The sequence below is a fragment of the Pan troglodytes genome, chromosome 16 (assembly GCF_028858775.2).
Source record: "Pan troglodytes isolate AG18354 chromosome 16, NHGRI_mPanTro3-v2.0_pri, whole genome shotgun sequence".
NCBI lineage: Eukaryota > Metazoa > Chordata > Mammalia > Primates > Hominidae > Pan > Pan troglodytes.
This window is the reverse complement of record NC_072414.2, coordinates 5,517,997-5,539,715: the sequence shown is the minus strand read 5'-3', so window position 1 is coordinate 5,539,715 and position 21,719 is coordinate 5,517,997. Positions and strand designations below refer to the sequence as shown.

At 48.2% G+C, this 21,719-nt stretch overlaps 1 long non-coding RNA gene across 1 annotated transcript in view; it reads right to left on the bottom strand.

Annotated features, from left to right (window-relative positions):
* Positions 1-4,411: 4,411 nt before the first annotated feature.
* LOC129137180 (uncharacterized) overlaps positions 4,412-21,719 on the bottom strand; it is a 52,690-nt gene continuing 35,382 nt past the window's right edge. Inside the window, exon 3 of the long non-coding RNA XR_008539432.2 lies at positions 4,412-9,714. This is a non-coding gene — a long non-coding RNA (uncharacterized LOC129137180). The remainder of the gene's footprint in view (positions 9,715-21,719) is intronic.

The window sequence follows — 21,719 nt, the reverse complement described above, 5'->3', positions numbered from 1 at the left end:
CAAGAGGCAGAGCCTCATGGGAAACTTTTACTAGGGCAGTACAGAAGGAGAATTTAGGGCTGGAGTCCCTAAATATGGAGGCACCGTTCTCCAGACTCCAGATTCATAGACTCACCAACAGCTGGCACCCTTAGTATGGAAATGCTACAGGCACTCAACATCAGCCCAGCCCATGAGGGCAGCTGTGGGGTATAGACCCTGCACAGCCACAGGTGCAGAGCTGCCCAAGGCCTTGGAAGCCCAGGCATCACACACCTGTGCTCTAGATGTGAGATGTAGATTCAGAAAAGATGATTTGGAGCTGTAGGATTCAATGACTGGCCTGCTGGGTTTTTGACTTGCATGGGGTCTGTAAGTCCTTGTACATTTCAGTAAATGCTGGAATGAGTTAAGTCATTGGGGGACAGTAGAGAAGTCATCAGTGTATTTTGCAGTGTGACAAGGATACAAGATTTGGGGAGCAAGAGCCAGAATAATATGATTTGATTCTGTGTCCCTACCAATACTCATGTGGAATTGTAGTGGGGAATGTTAAAGGTGGGACCTGGTGGGAGGTGATTTTATCATGGAGAAGAGTGGGTGTTGGAGGTAGGGGTGTGGGGAGAATGGGAGAGATTATTTTGTGGGTGGGAGTGAGAGGTGAGGGTGGGGGGCAGATTCTTCACAAATGAGTAAACACTATCTCCTTAATGCCGTCCGCATGACAGTGAGTTCTCTTGATGATTTTGGAGCTGTGAGATTGAGTGAATACTGTCCTGCTGGGTTTTGGACTTGCATTTGTGTTATTTTTCTGGGCAACTTCTTCCCTTTGGATTGAGAAACCTTACCCAATGCCTGTTCTACCTTGAAGGAAAAGAAATCCCTTTTAAATTCAGGGACTCATTGGCAGAAGGGACTGTAACCTTGTCTCAGATGAGATTTTGAAATTTTTACATTCGGAATGAGTTAAGACTTTTGGAAACTTTTGAAAAGGCATGATTGTGTTTTGCTCTGTGAGAAGGACATGAGGTTCTGGGGAATCAGGGTCAGAATAATATGGGTTGGCTGTGTGTCCCTATAAAACTCATGTGTCATCCTTAATGTTGGAGGTGGGCCAGGTGGGAGGTGACTTAATCTTGGATGGGAGGTGGTTGGGTGGAAGGAAAAGGAGGGATAGTGTGGGGAGGAGTAGGTCATCAGTAGGGTGGTGGGAGGGTAGGAGTAACCTGCTGCAGAGGCTCATGGGAAACCTCTACTAGGAGAGTGCACCTGTGGCTTTGCAGGGTGTAGCCCCCATGGCTGCTCTCATGGGCTGGGTTGGTGTTGAGTGCCTGTAGCTTTTCCATACTGACAGTGTGAGCTGTTGGTGGGCTGATTAATCTGGAGTCTGGAGGATCGTGGCCTCTTGTGTGGGGGCTCAAAGCCTATATTTTCCTTCTGCACTGCCATAGTGGAAGTTTCATAAGAGGTTCTGCCTCTGCAGGAGGCTTCTGCCTGGAAGCAGTGGGCAGTGGTGTGGTTGGAGAATCCTTCACCATTGGTTAGTCTTCTTGATGCTGATCTCCTGATAGTGAGTTCTCATGTAATCTGGTTGTCTAACAGGATGTCACACCTCTTTCCCCTCTCTGTCTTGCTCCTACTCCCGCCATATGAAACATCTCATTGCCTCTTGGTCTTCTGATATGGTTAGGAGGGGTCTGATCAGTGTGGGCCTGCTCAGTGGACCTAGTCAGTTGGGACTTGTCAGTGAGGCCTATTTAGTGGGGGGTGGTCAGCAGGGGTCTGCTTAGAGCGGGTCTCATTAGAGGGATCTAGTAGTGCATGTCTTGGTGAGTGGGTTGATAGTGGTAGAGAAATGTTTGGTGTCTGATCAGTGCCAACCTGGGCTGTGGGACTTGGTCAGTGGAGACCTTGGGACCTAGTCAGCAGAGACGCTTGTCAGTGGGGCCCTGGTCAGGGCAGGCTGGTCCGTGGAACTTAATCAGTGGGGGCCTGGTCAGAGAGGACTTGATCATTGGTGGCTTTTGTAGCACTGGTCTACAGGGTGACCTGGTCAGCGGGGATCTGAGCAGTGCGTGCCTGTTCAGTGGGGCGTAGTCATTAGGGTCCCAGTCAGGGGCATCTTGTCACCTCAGTCCTGGTTAGCAGGGGCCTGGTCACTGGCTGCCTATTCCCTGCAGGCCTGGTCAGTGGGGCTTCGTCTGTGGGACCAGACAATGGGGTCATGATCGGTGGAACCTGATCAGTGAGGCCTTGTCAGTAAGGACCTCGTCAGTGAGGCCTTGCCAGTGAGGCCTTGTCAGTAAGGTCCTTGTCAGTGGACACCTGGTCATTGTGGGCCTGGCAGCGGGAATCTAGTTAGTGAGGCCTGGTGATGGGGCTCTAATCAGTGAGGGTGTGGTCAGGGAGGAAGTGATATGCTGGATCTGGTCACCAGGGACCTGGTCAGTGGGGGCTGCTGAGTACTGCTGGGAGATGTCAGGGGAAATGCATGTTATCGAGGAGCCTGTGGACAGCTGGGGTGGCCCAGTGGTGTTCAATGGCCCAGTCAAAAGTGGACAAAGCAGGTGTTTGGATGGACCTGGGAGATCTTGCTCAGAGATTCTGACAGGACAAAGGTAAAGGAAGGGCCAGAGTGCTCGGAGAGATGGTCACAGTCTATGGTCTGCACAGGATGGAGGCGGCCAGGGAACAGGCAGGGTGGGCAGCTTGGTTTCAGGGAGAGGCAGGTGCATGCTGGGAGGTCAGACCCTATGAGGGTTGTGGGGGCGTCAGGTGGTGTGGGCTCCAAGTGCACCCTCAGCGCACTGGGCAGGTCTTGGCCCAGGCTCCCTGGACCTTGGCTGGGTGATGTGGTCACTTGCTGGGAGACTTTTGTCAGGTGCTGGCCACCCACCCTGGGTAGCACTGTCCCATCTCAGGACTGGACTTCCTCAGATACTGTAGAGGGCACAGCCTCCAGCCCAGGAGGGGCAGCCCGTTGGTGCAGCCTGAGCTCTCCATGGGCCTGGAGCATCCCCTGCCAGCCCTGCACTCCCTCTTCTCCCAGGTCCCGCTTTTCCAGGGTCAGCCAGTGGGGAGGCCCCGTCCTCACTTCCCTATGTGTCTCCTGGGCTGAAACTTGCAGTGCACTGGGACAGGGATGAGGCTTCCCTAAGGCCAATTTAGGGAGAGGACTGGCTCCCAGCCTGGCACAGGTCCTCAGCTCTGCCTTGGTTGCCTTAGAATGAGATATATCAGTCATTGCCCTGAAGGTAAAGGTAGGAGACTGTCCCTGCTGTTGGGAGGCTGGTCTAGGGATGGAGGACTTCACAGGTCCTCCCAGTCTGTCAGGCCTGGGCAGCACTGTCCTGTTTTAGGACTCAGTCCAGTTCTGGGATGGGATGGTGCTGCCCAGGGAGGGTGGCCAGGGTCTGACAGCAGTCCCCCAGGGAGTGACCACATCACCCAGCTGGGGTCCAGGGAGCCTGGCCTGAGACCTGCCCTGTGCACTGAGGGTGCACCTGGAGCCCACTCCACCTGATGAACCCACAGCCCTCACAGGTCCTGACCTCCCAGCATGCACCTGCCTCTCCCTGAATTCCAGCTGTCCACCCTGCCTGTTCCCTCACTTCCTCCATCCTGTCCAGCAGGATGGGATGGGCAGGGGGACAGCCTGTGTGCACATTTCATGGCAAGCAGGAGTGACACACCATCCCTGGGAGGCGCCTTGGTTCCTCCAAAACTCGGTCCCAGAACTCTGTCCTTGGGGTGGTTTTACCAAACCCCAAACCCAGAACTGTGGTTGTGGCTCAGGGGTCAGCACCCGTTAGTTCTACAATGTCGCCAAGGACTTTGATTGTACAATGTTCTTCTTTTCAATAGTCATTCCAAATATTGTGAGATGCATTGTTTCAGGAAGCCCCTTGCCCTCCTAAAAGCCACCCTACTTCTCTCTAAGGAGAATGGCCCACCCCAGTCCTCTCCCGAGTTCACACATGGTAGGCGATAGCATTGCTTTTGTGTAAATTATGTAATGCAAAATTTTTTAAATCTTTGCCTTAATACTTTTAAATTTTGTTTTATTTTGAATGACTAGCCTTCATGGCCCCACTTTTTTGTACCCCAACTTGGAAGGTATGAAGGGTTTTGGTCTCCCTGAGAGTGGCTCGAGGTAGCCAGGGCTTACCTGTACTCTGACTTGAGAAAAGTTGGATAAAAGTGTTCACCTTAAACAAAATTGAATGACGAAGCATTAACAAAAACAGTATTTCAGTACAGTGGACAGCTTAGCATTTTGACAATTGGGAATAAAATGCTCATTTCTGAACTGTACAATGTAAGACACAAAAACAAAACACTGGAAATGGAAATTCAATTATGTCATTATAGACTGGCTACTGCTCTACATAACTGTGACCAAAGTCAGATAGTTGAAAGAGATTTCTTTCCAGAGAACAAGACATGAACAGGTTTATTTACAGAAAACAATGAATTCTCATATATCTAACCTAAAAGATAGCAGATTCTTTCCGAACAAGTCCAATGTAGACAGTAAAATTAACAGACTAAAAATTAATCTCCATCAAACAAGATGAACTCTGAGAGAATAGATGGGGCAGGCCGCCATCTTTCCTGTTCAGGCAACTTAGTCATTCCAGCCTGAGGGCTTTGGAGAGTACAAACCGACAAGGGGCAGAAGAGATCCCACAGCACAGCATAGCTGCTTTACCAAATCATGGCCAGAATGCTTCTGTAAGCAGGCCCCCGACCCTGTTGCACATCACTGTACAGGACCTCCCAAATGGGGCCTCCAGCTACCGCCACCAGCATTCCTTGGCCAAGAGAAATTTGAAGTGTTCACGGGACAGAGCTCCCAGAGAGAGGGGGAGGCCACCACCTTTGCTGTTCGGGTGACTAGCAGTTCTGGTTTGCGGGCTTTGGAAAGCCCAAGGTGACAAGGGGTGGAAGAGGAACCTCAGCGCAGCACGGCCACACTACAAAAACATGGCCAGACTCTTGTTTAAGTCAGTCCCCGACCACATTTCTAATCAGCAGGTGAAGCCTTTCAACCAGGGTCTCCAGCTGCCTTCACTGCTGTTCTCTGGCCCACAGAGGTTTCAGGCCTCCCTGAGTCAGAGCTCCCAGGAGGAGGACCAGACTGTTGTCTTTGCTGTTGGGGCAACTCAGCCATTTCAGCATTAGGGCTTCAGAGTGTCTGAGGCAACCAGGAGTGGAAGTGAACACCCGACATAGCACAGCTGCTCTAGAAAAACGTGCCCAGACTTTTTTTTTTTTAAGTCAGTGCCTGTTTTTGTTCCTCCTGACTAGGTAAGACTTCTCAACTTGCCTCCAGTCACATCTTATAGGTGTGTTCATACTGGCAACAAGTTCGTACCTCAGTGGCACAGAGCTCCCAGAGGAAGGGGCAGGCTATCATCTTCCCTGGAAAATACAAGGCAATTAGGGACTGGAGGGGACCCCCAGCATACCACAGCAGCCTGACAGAAAAGTGGCCACACAGTCTACTTGATGGGCTGGTCCTACTGACCTGGGTCTCCAGCCAGTCCACCATCAGAGCTATCCAGCCAGTAGCAACTCAGCAATTCCCTGGACAGAGCTTCCAGGAGCAAACGAAATTCTCTCTGCCATTGCCTCTGCAGTGAAACTGCCCTTGCTACCCTCAGAATATCAAGGGAGCAAAGACCCTAAGTGACATATTGACACCTCCAATAAGCTGCGGTTGACCCAATGAACAAGCCAGTCCATCTCCCACGGGTACCACACACCCCCCACTGCTCATCACCAGAGAGGGAACACTGGCTTGGCCTCACAACACAGACCCTCCATCCTGGGCTGATTACGCTAAGTGATTGCTAACTCACATCTCTATGGGATGGAGTACCCAGGAGACAAGCAGAGTGGTGGAGCAGCAAGTCAGGTGATGTGGAGCCCAGAGGGCAGGGACAGCTATCTCTCTAGGCTCCACGTGCCCTTGTGAGATACTTTATCCCAGCACTTTAGGAATGCTAAGTTCAGATCAGCCCCATCTCATGTTCAAGATTGCCCAGCAGAGATCAGGTCCCAGAGTTCCCCTCTTCAAAAAGGGGACTTGCTTAAAAAAGAAGCCTGGCCATGTTTGTGTAAAGCAGCTATGCTGTGCCGGGGATTCACTTTTGAGAGAGTTCTCCTCTGAGACCTGATCTCTGCTGGGCAGTCTTGCACATGAGATGGGGCTGGTCTGATATCAGCACTCCTTAGTCTGCTTGCCTCTCCCAGGACCCCAGCCTGGCCACACCTGCATACAGGGCACTCTCGGATGCCCACAGCATAGCTTCCGTGCTAGTGGACTGTACCTGATCAGTGGAGAGCTGCAGCAAGGTGGCCCCAACAGCCACGCACCAGCCTGCACATTACCTCTCCATACTGCAGCCCTTTATGTGGAAACTTCCTACATCACTTTGCTGTGTGTGTTTACACATGTGGGTTTTGCTGTACTTGCCCTGACAGCACAGGGGAGTGCAGGACACACCCCAACCCACACCAACTGCCATTGAAGACAGAGCCTTGGTGGGCACAGAATCAAGAACCCCATCCCTGCCAGCCCCTAACCCTTGAGCTAATGCTGTGCAGAGAAAAAGGGACCTTCTTATACCCTGAGTGACCACTGTTGCTTTGAGGGGCACAGAGAAGGCACCATGGCCTGCACTGGCCAGCATCCCACCATGAACCAACACTACCTCCAGGGCAACACACACACAGCAGGGGACCCCTGGTCCACACCCCAGCTGTCTTGCCTCCACCACTGGGTGAACGCCCGCAGGGAGGCAGGGACTTTTGCATCCACTAGCATTCTGCCACAGTTGCCACACTTTGGTCCCCTCAGTGCAGTGGACTCCAAACCTCCAAGAGCCAGAGAACAAAGTTGGGGCCCAAGACAAGTTCCCCAGAGTTAAAGCACACAGTCCAAGAATTGGGAGCTGCACATTGGCCCCCCTAAAATCCTCCGAAAACAAAGCCAGTTGGCTGAATCCACCTTATCCCACTATGAAACCCTCAAGATCATCAAATACAATAAAACAAAAATACCCTGTCCGAATGTCAGCAACCTCAAAGATGGAAGGTGGATAAGCCCATAAAGATGAGAAAGAATCTGTGCGAGAACACTGAAAACTCAAAGTCAGCATGCCTTCTTTCCTCCAAATGACTGTATCAACTCTCCAGCAAGTGTTCAGAACTGGGCTGAGGCTGAGATGTCTGGAATGATACAAGCAGGGTTCAGGATATGCGTAGCAACAAAGTTCACTGAGTGAAAGAAGTATGTTGTCATGCAATACAAGTGAGCTAAAAATCATTGTAAAACATTGTAGGAGCTAACAGACAAAATAGCAAGTATAAAGAAGACATAACCGACCTAATAGAGCTGAAAAGCACACTACAAGAATTTTCATAATGCAGTCACATAGTGATTATGTGTGATTGCATTATGAAAATTATTGTAGTGTGTGTGGGCACCCGAGATTGCCCTGTAAGCAGGTGTGGCCAGGCTGGGGTCCTGGGAGAGGCAAGCAGACTAAGGAGGGCTGAGGTCACACCAGCTACATCTCATGTGCAAGACCACCCAGCAGAATAGACCAAGCAGAGGAAAGAATCCCAGAGCTTGAAAACCGGCTTTCTGAAATAAAACAGGCAGACAAGAATGGGGGAAAAAAGAAGGAAAATGAATGAACAAAACATCCAAGAAATATGAGATTATATAAACGACCAAATCTATGACTGATTAGTGTACATGAAAGAGATGAGGAGAATGGAACCAACTTGGAAAACATACTTCAGAATATCATTCATGAGAATATCCCCAACCTATCCAGACAGGCCAACATTCCAATTCAGGAAATCCAGAGAACCTCAGTAAGATAAGCCACGAGAAGATCATCCCCAAGACATATAATCATCAGATTCTCCAAGGTCAAAATTAAAGAAACAATGTTAAAGGCAGCTAGGGAGAAAGGCAACGTCACCTGCAAAGGGAATTCCATCAGCCTTAGCAGACTTCTCAGCTGAAACCCTACAAGCCAGAAAAGATATTCAACTTCTTAAAGAAAAGAAATTTCACGTAGTATGGCAGAGACAGATATACCATATAATAACATGGTGTTATTATAAATGGTTAAAAGAAAAAGAAATTTCAACCCAGAATTTCATGTCCAGCAAAATTAAGCATCATAAGTGAAGGAGAAAAAAGATCCTTTTCAGACAAGCAAATGCTGGGAGAATTCATTATCACCAGATCTACCTTACAAGAGCTTACATGAAGCACTAAATATGGAAAGAAAAGACCATCACCAGCCACTACAAAAATGCACTGAAGTACACAGACCAGTAATGCTAAAAACCAACCACATACACAAGTCTGCAAAATAACTAGCTGACAGCATGACGACAGGATCTAATCCACACATACCATTACTAACCTTAAATGGAAATCGGCTAAATGCTGATTGAAAGACACAGGGGGGCAAGCTGGATAAAGAACCAAGACCCATTTGAGTATGCCGTCTCCAAGAAACCCATCTCACATGCAGTGCCATACATAGGCTCAAAATGAAGGAATGGTGAAAAATCTTTCAAGCAAATGGAAAACAGAAGAAATCAGGTGTTACACTCCCAGTTTCGACAAAATGTATATACCAATAAAGATAAAAAAAGACAGAGAAGGACATTACAAAGGTGGTCCTGACCTTTGATAAATCTCATTATTGATTGATACCAACCTGGGCTATCTTTATTGCCCAAACCAACAGAATAATTTGCTGAGGTTGTGGAGCTTCTCCCCTGCAAAGAGTCCCTGATCTCCCAAAATCTGGTTGAGATCTAAGTTTGATTTTGCTGTACAACTCCTTTTCTGAAGTTTTACTCATTTCCAACAAGGAAGGTGAAAGGAGCCGGGCACATTCCTCAGCCCCGGGCTCAAAACAAACAAGCCCAGTACAAACACATCCCATCCTCCCATCCCACCACATATCGCCATATATCTCTCAAACTTCCTGAGCCCAGTACAAACACCACCAGGAAAGTCTCTGATAAGGGGACAGCCGTTCAAAGTTTTACTGAAAGAGCAGGAACCAAAAGAATTCCTTTGTTCCCCTGTAACTTTCAGGCTATAAAAAGCAAACACTCGCATTGTTCAGGGCCCTCTTGTATGCTGTGGAATGGAGGGACCAGGTTCGAACTTATAGTAAAGATCCTTGCCGCTTGGCTTTGACTCTGGACTCTGGTGGTCTTCTTTGGGGAACTAACGGTCTGGGCATAACAAAGGCAAGTTTTCCTGCTTCTGTGGTGATGGAGAGCAGGCACCTCCTTTCCTGAGTTTCAGCTTGCTTCTGACAGGGAAGGTGAGTGTAAGTTGTTTCCAGCTTCTAAGATGGCAGAGAACGATCACCAGCCTGAGCCTTGTTTCCAGGTAAGTAGCTGAATTAGAGTTTTGTCTTAAAATTTTTCCTTAATGACTAAAATTTAAGATTACTCACCAGCTGCTTTTAATTTCTGCTTTTAGTTTCTCCTTACCATTAGAACACTCAGTAATCATATGAATTGTGCATTTGTTGTTTTGCTTAACTCTTTTTGTTTGTTTATACTTGGGGCTTTATTGTTGTTGTTTCACTTTTCTCCCGTCTCTTCCTTACTTGGTCAAATCCAAAGGAATTTTCCAAATTGTGGGGAGCAAGTCCTCTGAATTGGCTAAAACTCCTATGGCTGCAAACAAACAAACAAACAAATAAACAACAACAAAAAACATTCCAGTTAGCAGAAATTTTTTAAAACTTTTTTTTTTTTTTTTTTTTTTACATAAGTGGTCTCATCTATATAACAAGGCCACCCTTTTGCTAGACAAGGCTAAACTGAAGGAGTAGTTGTGGTGACCCAATGTGAAGATTCTGCCCTGTTCACTACAGAAACCTGAGTTTGGTTCCTAAGTCTAGTTCTTTCTGTTTGATATTTGTGTTACTTTTAAAGCGTCAGCAGTTTGTCCCAGCTATGATGTGGTAATAAAAGATTCAAAAGGATTTTCTTCACAAGTTCTATGATTAAAAGCTTAATTAAAAGCAAATTTCTTTTTTTTAAAATTATACTTTAAGTTCTGGGGTACATGTGCAGAACATGCAGGTTACATAGGTATACACATGCCATGGTGGCTTGCTGCATCCATCAACCCATGATCTACATTAGTTATTTCTCCTAATGCCATCCCTCTCCTAGCCCCCCACCCTGACAGGCCCTGGTGTGTGATGTTCCCCTTCCTGTGTCCATGTGTTCCCATTGTTCAACTCCCAGTTATGAGTGAGAACATGTGGTGTTTGGTTTTCTGTTCTTCTGTTAGTTAGCTGAAAATGATGGTTTCCAGCTTCATTCATGTCCCAGCAAATGACGTGAATTCATCACTTTTTATGGCTGCATAGTATTTCGTGGTGCATATATGCCACATTTTCTTTATCCAGTCTATCATTGGTGGGCATTTGGGTTGGTTCCAAGTCTTTGCTGTTGTGAACAGTGCCAAAATAAACAGACAGGTGCATGTGTCTTTATATTAGAATGATTTATAATTTTGGGGGTATATACCCAGTAATGGGATTGATGGATCAAATGATATTTCTGGTTGTAGATCCTTGAAGAATTGTCACACTGTCTTCCACAATGGTTGAAGTAATTTATATTCCCACCAACTGTGTAAAAGCTTTCCTATTTCTCCACATTCTCTCTAGCATCTGTTCTTTCCTGATTTTTTAACGATGACCATTCTAAGTGGTGTGAGATTGTATCTCATTGTGGTTTTGATTTCCATTTCTCTAATGACCAGTGATGATGTGCTTTGCTTCACATGTTCGTTGGCTGTATAAATGTCTTCTTTGGTAAGTGTCTGTTCATACCCTTTGCTCACTTTTTGATGGTTTTTTTTTTCTTGTAAATTTGTTCTTTGTAGATTCTGCATATTAGCCCTTTGTCAGATGGATAGATTGCAACAATGTTCTCCCATTCTGTGGGTTGCCTGTTCACTCTGATAATAGTTTCTTTTGCACTGCAGATACTCTTAAGTTTAGTTAGATCCCATTTGTAAATTTTGGTTTTTGCAGCCATTGCTTTTGGTGTTCTAGTGATGAAGACTCTGCCCATGGTTATGTCCTGAATGGTATTACCTAACACAAGGACATTTCTGTGCCTGAGTGCTATACCACCCAAAGTAATTTATAGACTCATTGCTGTCCCCATCAAGCTACCATTACTTTCTTCACAGAGTTAGAAAAACTACTTTAAATTTCATATGGAACCAAAAAAGAGCCCACATAGCCAAGACAATCCTAAGCAAAAACAGCAAAGCTAGAGGCATCACAGTACCTGACTTCAAATTATTCTACAAGGCTACAGTAACCAAAACAGCATGGGGCTGGTAACAAATCAGATCTATAGACCAATGGAACAGAACAGAGGCCTCAGAAATGACACCACACATCTAAAAGCATCTGATCTTTGACAAACCTGACAAAAACAAGCAATGGGAAAGGATACCCTATTTAATAAATGGTGTTGGGAAAACTGGCTAGCCAAATGCAGAAAACTGAAACTGGGCCACACCCATACACCTTAAACAAAAATTAAGTAAGATGGATGAAAGAGTTAGAAGTAAGACCTAAAACCATAAAAAATCTAGAAGAAAACCTAGGCCACCAACCTCAGGGGAAATGACCTGTAGTGAAATGCATGGTACAAACGTGCATTCCCTGCTTCCTTGAGTGGGCAACGTTGATGGCTAGTCCAACCACTTCAGGCACACCCTTGCAAACGTGGCTGGTTTCTTTTTGAGCCAGCTTGGCCTTGCCCGGCATACACAAGCCTCAATGCAACAACTGTGCTAAAAATGGAGCCACACAGAGGAAATGAGCAGCAAGCTCAGAAGCAGGATGTGCACTGCTTTGGGGCTCCAGTCCATGCCTCAGGGCTTGTATGGGACTGCAGGATTATTGGTTGCCAAGAGGTAGACCATAGACCAGCCGAGGAGGACTTTATGTTCAAGGGCAGAAAGCAGCCAGGTTTACCACCCAGGGGACTCGGCCTTCTGTGGCCCAGGCCAGACTTAGAATTTGGCTCAAAGCAGGACCAGCTCACTCGGAGTAGTGTGTCAGTAGCTGGGGCCTGTACATGCTAGGCAAGGCTAAGCTGGCTCAAAGAGTAACCAGCTACCACTGCAAGGGTGCTTCTGGAGGAGGTGGAGCAGCCAGCAACCTCAGCTACACAAGGAAGCAGGGATGGCCAGGTTCCCACAGCATGAGTGGCCACTGCCTGATGGCTGATCAAGCAGAGGCCTGAGGAAAAGCAGATGGCAGTTGGGCCCTACCTCTAGGGTAGAAGAACTGATGCACCCTGACCGGTAGTGAGTGAGGTTGGTGGTGGGTCCACCGGCTCCTGGCACACCCTTGCAGAGGAGGCTGTTTGCTCTTTAAGGCAGCTTGGCCTTGCCTGGCATGCACAGGCCCCAGGTACCGACGCGCTGCTCCCAGTGAACTTGTTTTGCCTTGGACCAAATTCTAAGTGGCTTGGAATTTGCCCAGCATGCACAAGCCTCAGTGTAATAACTGTGCAACAAACGGAGCCACATAGACGAAACGAGCAGCAGGCTCAGAAGCAGGGTGTGCCCTGCCTTTGGGGCTCCAGTCAATACCTCAGGGTTCCTATGGCGGGTTTCTTGGTTGCCTAGCTGCAGACCACAGGCTGTCTTGAGGAGGACTTTATGTTCAAGTGCAGAAAGTACTCAGGATTACCATCCAGGGGACTCTGCCTTCTGTGGTCCTCTCCAGACTTAGAATTTGGCCCAAGGCAGGAGAAGCTGACTCGGAGAAGAGTGTCAGTACCTGGGGCCTATGCATGCCAGGCAAGGCCAAGCTGGCTCAGAGCAACCAGCCACCTCTGCAAGGCTGTGCCTGTAGCAGGCGGACAAGCCAGCAACCTCACCCGCTCAAGGAAGCTTGGATGGCGAGGTTCCAACAGCATAAGTAGCTGCCACCTGATGCCTGATGGAGCAGAGGCCTGAGGAAAAGCAGGTGGCATATTTAACTCTTTAATCAATCTTAAGTTAATTTTTGTATAAAGCAGATGGCACTAGTCCATGCCTCATGCCTTATATGGCACTGCGGGCCACAGAAGGGCGAGTACCCAGGGTGGTAATCCTGCCTGCTTTCTGCACTTGAACATAAAGTCCTCCTCAAGATGGCCTGTGGTCTGCCTCTTGGCCCCACCTTTAGGGTAGAAGAACTGATGTACCACGTCTGGCAGTGAGTGAGGGTGGCGGCTGGTCCATCTACTCCTGGCACACCCTTGCAGAGGTGGCTGCTTGCTCTTTGAGCCAGCTTGGCCTTGCCTGGCATGCACAAGCCTCACTGCAACAAGTGTGCTACAAATGGAGCCATATAGAGGAAATGATCAGCAGGCTCAGGAACGGGGCGTGCACTGCCTTTGTGGCTCCAGTCCATGCCTCAGGGCTCGTATGGCACTGTAGGCTTCTTGGTCGCCAAGAGGCAGAACACAGGCTGTCTTGAGGAGGACTTTATGTTCAAGTGCAGAAAGCAGCCAAGATTAGCACCCAGGGGACTGGGCCTTCTGTGGCCCTGGCCAGACTTAGAATTTGACCCAAGGCAGGACAAGCTGACTCGGAGCAGAGTGTCAGTACCTGGGGCCTATGCATGCCAGGCAAGGCGAAGCTGGCTCTGAGCAACTAGCCACATCTGCAAGGCTGTGCCTGTAGTAGGCGGACAAGCCAGCAACCTCAGCTACTCAAGGAAGGAGGGATGGCCAGGTTCCCACAGCCTGAGTGGTTGCCGCCTGATGACTGATAGAGCAGAGGCCTGAGGAAAAGCATATGGCACTGGGGCCCTACCTCTAGGGTAGAATAACTGATGTAACCTGACCAGCAGTGAGTGAGGTTGGTGGCCGGTCCACCGGCCCCTGGCACAACCTTGCAGAGGTGGCTGGTTGCTTTTTGAGCCAGCTTGGCCTTGCCCAGCATGCACAAGTCTGTGCAACAACTGTGACACAAATGGAGCCACACAGAGAAAATGAGCAGCAGGCTCAGGAGCAGGGTGTGTGCTTCCTCGGGGGCTCTAGTCCATGCCTGAGGATTCATATGGCACTGTGGGCTTCTTGGTTGCAAAGAGGTAGACCACAGGCCATCTTCAGGAGGTCTTTATGTGGAAGTGCAGAAAGCAGCCAGGATTACCACCCGTGGGACTCGGCCTTTTGTGGCCCTGGCCTGACAGAATTTGGCCCAAGGCAGGACAAGCTCACTCAGAGCAACATGTCGGTACCTGGAGCCTGTGCATGCTAGGCAAGACCAAGCTGGCTCAAAGAGCACCCAGAGCATCCATTCTGGTGGATGAGCCAACCACATGGCCAGCTTCTGGGTGTGGGCACAGTGCCATATCTTCTATCACTTTCTGATATATACCACCACCACTGAAGAGACAGCCTGGAGAGAGTGCAAGAGGAAGGCTGAGAAGGATGAGATAGTGAGTGCTGGCTTCTTTCTGACCATCAGCACACCCCCAGGTGGTGACCATCAACCTTTAGGGGTGGGAGAGAAAGACTGATGGCTTCAAATGCTTCCCCAAGAAGATGGACACAGGCCACTCAGCTCAACCTCACAGCCAATGAGTTGACAAGCAAGCAGATGACAGTGACAGGCTTTTAGAAAGAGCATCAGAAGGTGGCCAGTTTTTCTTCAGCCTCAGCCAGGCCTTGGAACTTGACTAGGCCATCCACTTCACCAGAGATGCCTTCAAGAACATCAGTAAGCTCCCTGCCAGTCAGTCCAGGAAGGACCTGGACCCAGCCATGGACCTGTTAGTGCTGTCTCAGGGACACAAGACAAACATCCTGGACATCATCCACATACACAAGGAAGCTCTTACCAAAGTCACGGAGAACCGACAACATGTGGCAGAAGGGAAGACAGAGGTGCAGAGGCTGATGGCATCATTATGACAGGAACAGGATTTCTTTGGCCACTTTGGCTGAAATTCACCACTTCCATCCAATTCACTCAAGTGAGAGACTTGAAATCACAGATGGAGCATTTCTTGCAACAAGAGATACTATTTTTTCAAAAAGTCACCTAAAATTTGATAGTGTTGAATGACTAGCTATTCGATTGTGGACTTTTTCCAGTTCACGGGTACTTTCTACAGCAGAATGATAACAGTATCAAAGAGCTGGTGCCAGCTATCGGTGGTAGTACAAGGATGACTTTGTGCTCAACTGAAAGCCAGCTGAATATAGAATTGTGTAGGAAAGTGTTAATATGGTGATAGAATAGAAACAGTAGCAAATGAACTAAATCATACTATGAATGCCTACACTACCATTGTAACTTTTTGAAGAATGATAATACCACTTACTTTATTGCCTTTTGAAGTAGGAATATTTTTAGTGGATATCCTATAGATCTGAAACCCTATAAAGAATCACAAAGAAGCTGGCTGGATAAAGCCTGCTATGGATGTCTTTATACTCAAAGACTGATGAGGCAATTCGAATATGTGTCCCCACCAAATCTCATATTGAGTTATGCTTCCTAATGTTGGAGGTGGATCCTGGTATAAGGTGATTGAATCATGAAGGCAAATTTCTCATGAGTGGTTCAGCACCATCCCCTTGGTACTGTCCTCACAATCACGAGTGACTTCTCGTGAGATCTGGCCACTGAAAACACTATATCACTCCCTACTCTCCGTGATTTCCTCTTGCCATGTGAGACAATTCACTCTTTCATTAGCTTGCACAATGATTGAAAGATTTCTGAGGCCCCCCAGAAGCAGAAGCACTAAGCTTCCTGTCCACTCTGCAGAACCATGAGCCAATTAAACCTCTTTTTCAAAATAAATCTTACCAAAAATGGCAAATGAGGACTGGAGCATTGCTATAAAGATACCTGAAAATGTGGAAGCAACTTCGGAACTGGGTAATGGGTAGAGGTTGGAAGAGTTTGGAGGGCTCCAAAGAAGACAGACAGATGAGAACATTTTTGGACCATCTTAGAGACTGGTTAAATGGCTGTGACAAGAATGCTGACAAAAACATGGACAGTGAAGGCCAGGCTGAGGGGGCCTCATAAAAATAAGAAGGTTTCTGGAAAATGTCTCCATTTTGGATATGGAAAGCTTACACAACGCCTGTACCATCATTGTACCTTAGACACAGTGAACTTGCTTTTTATTTCAGAGACTCGTAGGCAAAAGAGAATATAGCCTTGACCCAGATGAGACTTTGGACTTTGTAACTTTGAGTTAATGCTGAAATGAGTTAAGACTTTGGGAGACTGCTGGCAAGGCATGACTGTATTTTGCAATGTGAGAAGGACATGAGATTTGTGGGGTCAGGGACAGAATAATACGGTTTTTCTCTATGCCCCTTCCAAAACTCATGTGAAAGTACACTCCCTAATGTTAGAGTCGGGGCCTAGGTGGAAAAAGCTTTAATCATAAAGGAGTGGGAGTGGATCCTTCACAAATGGCAAAGCACCGAGCCCTTAATGCCATCCTCCTGATAGTGAGTGAGTTCTCATGAGATCTAGTAGTTTAAAAGGCTGTGGAACCTCTTTCCTCTCTCTGTCTTGTTCCAACTTCTGCCATATGAAACATGTCATTGACGCTTGGATTTCCGGTGTGGTTAGGAGGGGCCTGATCAGTGTGGGCCTGGTCAGTGGACCTAGGTCAATGAGGACTATTTAGTGGGATTGTGGTCAGCAGGGGTCTGCTTAGAGAGGGTCTCATTAGTGGGGTCTAGTCGTGGGGGTTTTGGTGAGTGGGGACCTATTGGCTGCCAGTTGTTTGCTGTCTGGTCAGTGCAAACCTGGGCTGTGGGGCTTGATCAGTGGAGACCTGGTCAGCTGGGGCTTAGTGCTGGCCTGGTCAGCATGGGCTGGGGCACTGGTGACCAGGTCAAGGGGTGCTATTCAGTGGAGGACTGGGCACATGGGACCCAGTCAGCAGACCCTGGTGGGCGTGTCCTCATCAGTGAGGCCCTTGTCAGTGGGGCCCTGGTCAGGGCAGCCTTGCAGCGGGACCTAATCTGTAGCGTCCTGGTCAGAGAGGACTTGGTCAGTGGTGACTTTTGTAGCACTGGTCTACAGGGTGACCTGGTCAGTGGGGATCTCAGCATTTGGTGCCAGTTCAGTGGGGTCTACTCACTAGGGTCCCAGTCAGGGGCATCTGGTGACCTTAGGCCTGGTTATTAGGGGCCTGATCAGTGGCAACCTGTTCCCTGGAGGCCTGGTCAGTGGGGCCTCATCTTTGGGGCCAGGGAATGAGGTCATGATCAGTGGAACCTGATCAGTGAGGCCTTGTCAATAATGACCTAGTCAGTGAGGACTTGTCAGTAAGGACTTGGTCCGTGAGGCCTTGTCAGTAAGGTCCTGGTCAGTGGAGTCCTTGTCATTGTGTGCCTGGCAGTGGGGGCTTTGTTAGTGGGGCCTGGTCATGAGGGTCTAATCAGTGAGGGTGTCATCAGGGAGGACCTGATGTGCGGGGTCTGGTCAGCAGGGACCTGGTCAATGTGGGCTGCTGAGCACTGCTTGGATAAGCCAGGTGCAATGTGCATTATTGAAGGCCCTGTGGACAGCTGGGATAGCCCAGTGATGCCCAAGGGCCTAGTCAAAAGTGGACAAAGCACGTGTTTGGATGGACCTGGGAGATCCTGCTCAGATATTCTGACAGGACAAAGGTAAAGGAAGGGCCAGAGTGGCTGCAGAGATGGTCACAGTCTATGGGCTGCACAGGATGAAGGAGGCCAGGGAACAGGCAGGGTGGGCAGTTGGGATTCAGGGAGAGGCATGTGCATGCTGGGAGGTCAGACCCTGTGAGGGCTTTGGGGGCGACAGGTTGGGTAGGCTCCAGGCACTCTCACTCACATAGGATTCCAGAACACTGCTACAAGGCTCTGAGTGTTTGTCCCTCACGTAGGATTCCAGAACACTGCTGCCATTGTCTGAATGTTTGTCCCCCACATAGGATTCCAAAAGCCTGCTGCTGGGGTCTGAATGTTTGTCCCCCATCTAGGATTCCAGAACACTGCTGCGAGGGTCTGAATGTCTGTCCCTCACATATGATTCTAGAACATTGATGCTAGGGTCTGTATGTTTGCCCTTAACATATGATTTCAAAACACTGCTCCTGGATTCTGAATGTTTGTCCTTCACATAGGAATACAGAACACTGCTGCTGGAGTCTGAATGGTTGTCACTCACATAGAATTCCAGAACACTGCTGTGAGGATCTGAATGTTTGACCTTCACATGGGATTCCAGAACACTGCTGCGAGGGTCTAAATGTCTGTCCCTCACACAGGTTTACCAAACAATGTTATGAGGTTCTGAATGTTTGTCCCTAACAGAGGATTCCAGAGCACTCCTGCTGTGCTCTGAATGCTTCTCCCTCACATAGGATTCCAGAACACTTCTACGAGGGTCTGAATGCTTATCCCTCATATAGGATTCCAGAACACTTCTGCTGTGGTCTGAATGTTTGTTCCTCACATAGGATTCCAGAATACTCCTGCCGTGGTCTGAATGTTTGTCCCTCACATAGGATTCCAGAACATTCATGCTGGGGTCTCAATGTTTCCCTTAACATAAGATTTCAGAACACTGCTCTTGGGGTCTGAATGTTTGTCGCTCACATAGGATTACAGAACACTGCTGCTGGAGTCTGAATGTTTGTCAGTCACATAGAATTCCAGAACACTGCTACAAGGGTGTGAATATTTCTCCCTCACCTAGTATTCCAGAACACTGTTGCAAGGGTCTGAATGTTGGTCCGTCATATAGGATTCCAGAACACTGATGCTGTGGTCTGAATGTTTGTCCCTCACATAGAATTCCGGAACACTGCTACAAGGGTCTGAATGTTTGTCCTTCACATACCATTCCAGAACACTGCTGCCGTGGTCTGAATGTATGTCCCTCACATAGGATTCCAGAACACTGCTACTAGGTTCTGAATGTTTTCCCCACACCTAGGATTCCAGAACACTTCTGCTGGTGTCTGAATGGTTGTTCCTCACGTATGATTCCAGGACACTGCTACGAGAGTCTTAATGTTTGTCCTTCACATAGGATTCTAGAACACTGCTCCCATGGTCTGAATGTTTGTCCTTCACATAGCATTCCAGAACACTGCTGCTGGGGTCTGAATGTCTGCCCCTCAAATCAGATTCCAGAGCACTGCTGCTGGGGTTTGAATGTCTTTCCCTCACATAGAATTCCAGAACACGGCTGGGAGGGTCTGAATGTTTGTCCCTCACATGGGATACCAGAACACTGCTGCGAGGGTCTAAATGTCTCTCCCTCACATAAGATTTCAGGACACTGCTACAAGGTTCTGAATGTTTGTCCCTCACAAAGGATTCCAGAGCACTCCTGCTGTGGTCTGAATATTTGTCCCTCACATAGGATTCCAGAACACTGCCACCTGGGTCTGAATGTTTGCCCTCACATAGGATTCCAGAACACTACTGCTGGGGTCTGAATGTTTGACCCTCACATAGGATTCCAGAACACTCCTGCTGTGGTCTGAAAGTTTGTTCATCACATAGGACTCCAGAACACTGCTAAGAGGGTATGAATGTCCCTCACATAGTATTCCAGAACACTCCTTCTGTGGTCTGAATGTTTGTTCCTCACATAGGATTCGAGAACACTCCTGCTGTGGTCTGAATGTTTGTCCCTTACCTAGGATTCGAGAACATTCACGCTGGGATGTAAATGCTTGCCCTTAACATAGGATTTCAGAACACTGCTCCTGGGGTCTGAAAGTTTGTCCCTCACATAGGATTCCAGAACTCTCCTGCTGTGGTCTGAAAGTTTGTACCGCATATAGGATTCCAGAACACTGCTGCTGTGGTCGGAATGTTTTTCTGTCACATAGGATTCCAGAACACTGCGGCTGGGTTCTGAATGTTTGTCCCTCATAGGATTTCAGAACACTGCTACGAGGGTCTGATTGTTGGTCCCTCACATAGGATTCCTGAACACTGCTGCTGGGCTCTGAATGTTTGTCCCTCACATTGGATTGCAGAACACTACTGCTATGGTCTGAACGTTTGTCAGCCACATAGGATTCCAGAACGCTCCTGCTGTGGTCTGAATGTTTGTCTGTCACATAGGATTCCAGAACACTGCGGCTGGGGTCTGAATGTCCCTGACATAGGATTCCAGAACATTGCTATGAGGGTCTGAATGGTTGTCTTTCACATAGCATTCCAGAACACTGCTATGAGGGTCTGAATGTTGGTCCCTCACACAGGATTCCAGAACCCTCCTGCTGGGGTCTGAATGTTTGTCCCTCACAAAGGATTCCAGAACACTGCTATGAGGGTCTGAATATTTGTCCCTCACATAGGATTCCAGAACACACCTGCTGTGGTCTGAATGGTTGTCCCTCACAAAGGATTCCAGAACACTCCTGCTGTGATCTGAATGGTTGTCCCTCACATAAGATTCCGGAACACTTCTGCTGTGGTATGAATGTTTGTGTCTCACGTAGGATTCCAGAACACTGCTACGAGGGTCTCAATGTTTGTCCCTCACATAAGATTCCAGAACACTGCTGCTGTGGTCTGAATGCTTGTCCCTCACATACGATTACAGAACACTGTTGCTGGGGCGTGAATGTTTGTCCCTCACAAAGGATTCCAGAACACTGCCATGAGGGTCTGAATATTTGTCCCTCACATAGGATTCCAGAACACTCCTGCTGTGGTCTGAATGGTTGTCCCTCACATAGGATTCCAGAACGCTCCTGCTGTGGTCTGAATGGTTGTCCCTCACATAAGATTCCAGAACACTTCTGCTGTGGTACGAATGTTTGTGTCTCACGTAGGATTCCAGAACACTGCTACGAGGGTCTCAATGTTTGTCCCTCACATAAGATTCCAGAACACTGCCATGAGGGTCTGAATATTTGTCCCTCACATAGGATTCCAGAACACTCCTGCTGTGGTCTGAATGGTTGTCCCTCACATAGGATTCCAGAACGCTCCTGCTGTGGTCTGAATGGTTGTCCCTCACATAAGATTCCAGAACACTTCTGCTGTGGTACGAATGTTTGTGTCTCACGTAGGATTCCAGAACACTGCTACGAGGGTCTCAATGTTTGTCCCTCACATAAGATTCCAGAACACTGCTGCTGTGGTCTGAATGCTTGTTCCTCACATACGATTACAGAACACTGTTGCTGGGGAGTGAATGTTTGTCCCTCACATAGGATACCAGACCACTGCTGCTGGTGTCTCAATGTCTGTCCCTCAAAAAGGATTCCAGAACACTGTTATGAGGGTCTGAATTTTTGTCCCTCACTTAAGACTGCAGAACACTGCTTTGAGGGTCTAAATGTCTGTCCTTCACATAGGATTCCAGAACACTGCTACGAGGGTCTGAATGTTTGTCCTTCACATAGCATTTCAGAACTGCCATGGTCTGAATGGTTGTCCCTCACATAGTATTCCAGAACACTACTATGAGGGTCTGAATGTTTGTACCTCACATAGGATTCCAGAACACTGCTATGAGGGTCTGAAAGTTTGTCCCTCACATAGGATTCCAGAAGACTGCTGCTGGGGTCTGAATGTCTGTCCCTCACATCGGATTCCAGAACACTGCTGCTGGGGTTTGAATGTCTGTCCCTCACATAGAATTCCAGAAGACTGCTGGGAGGGTCTGA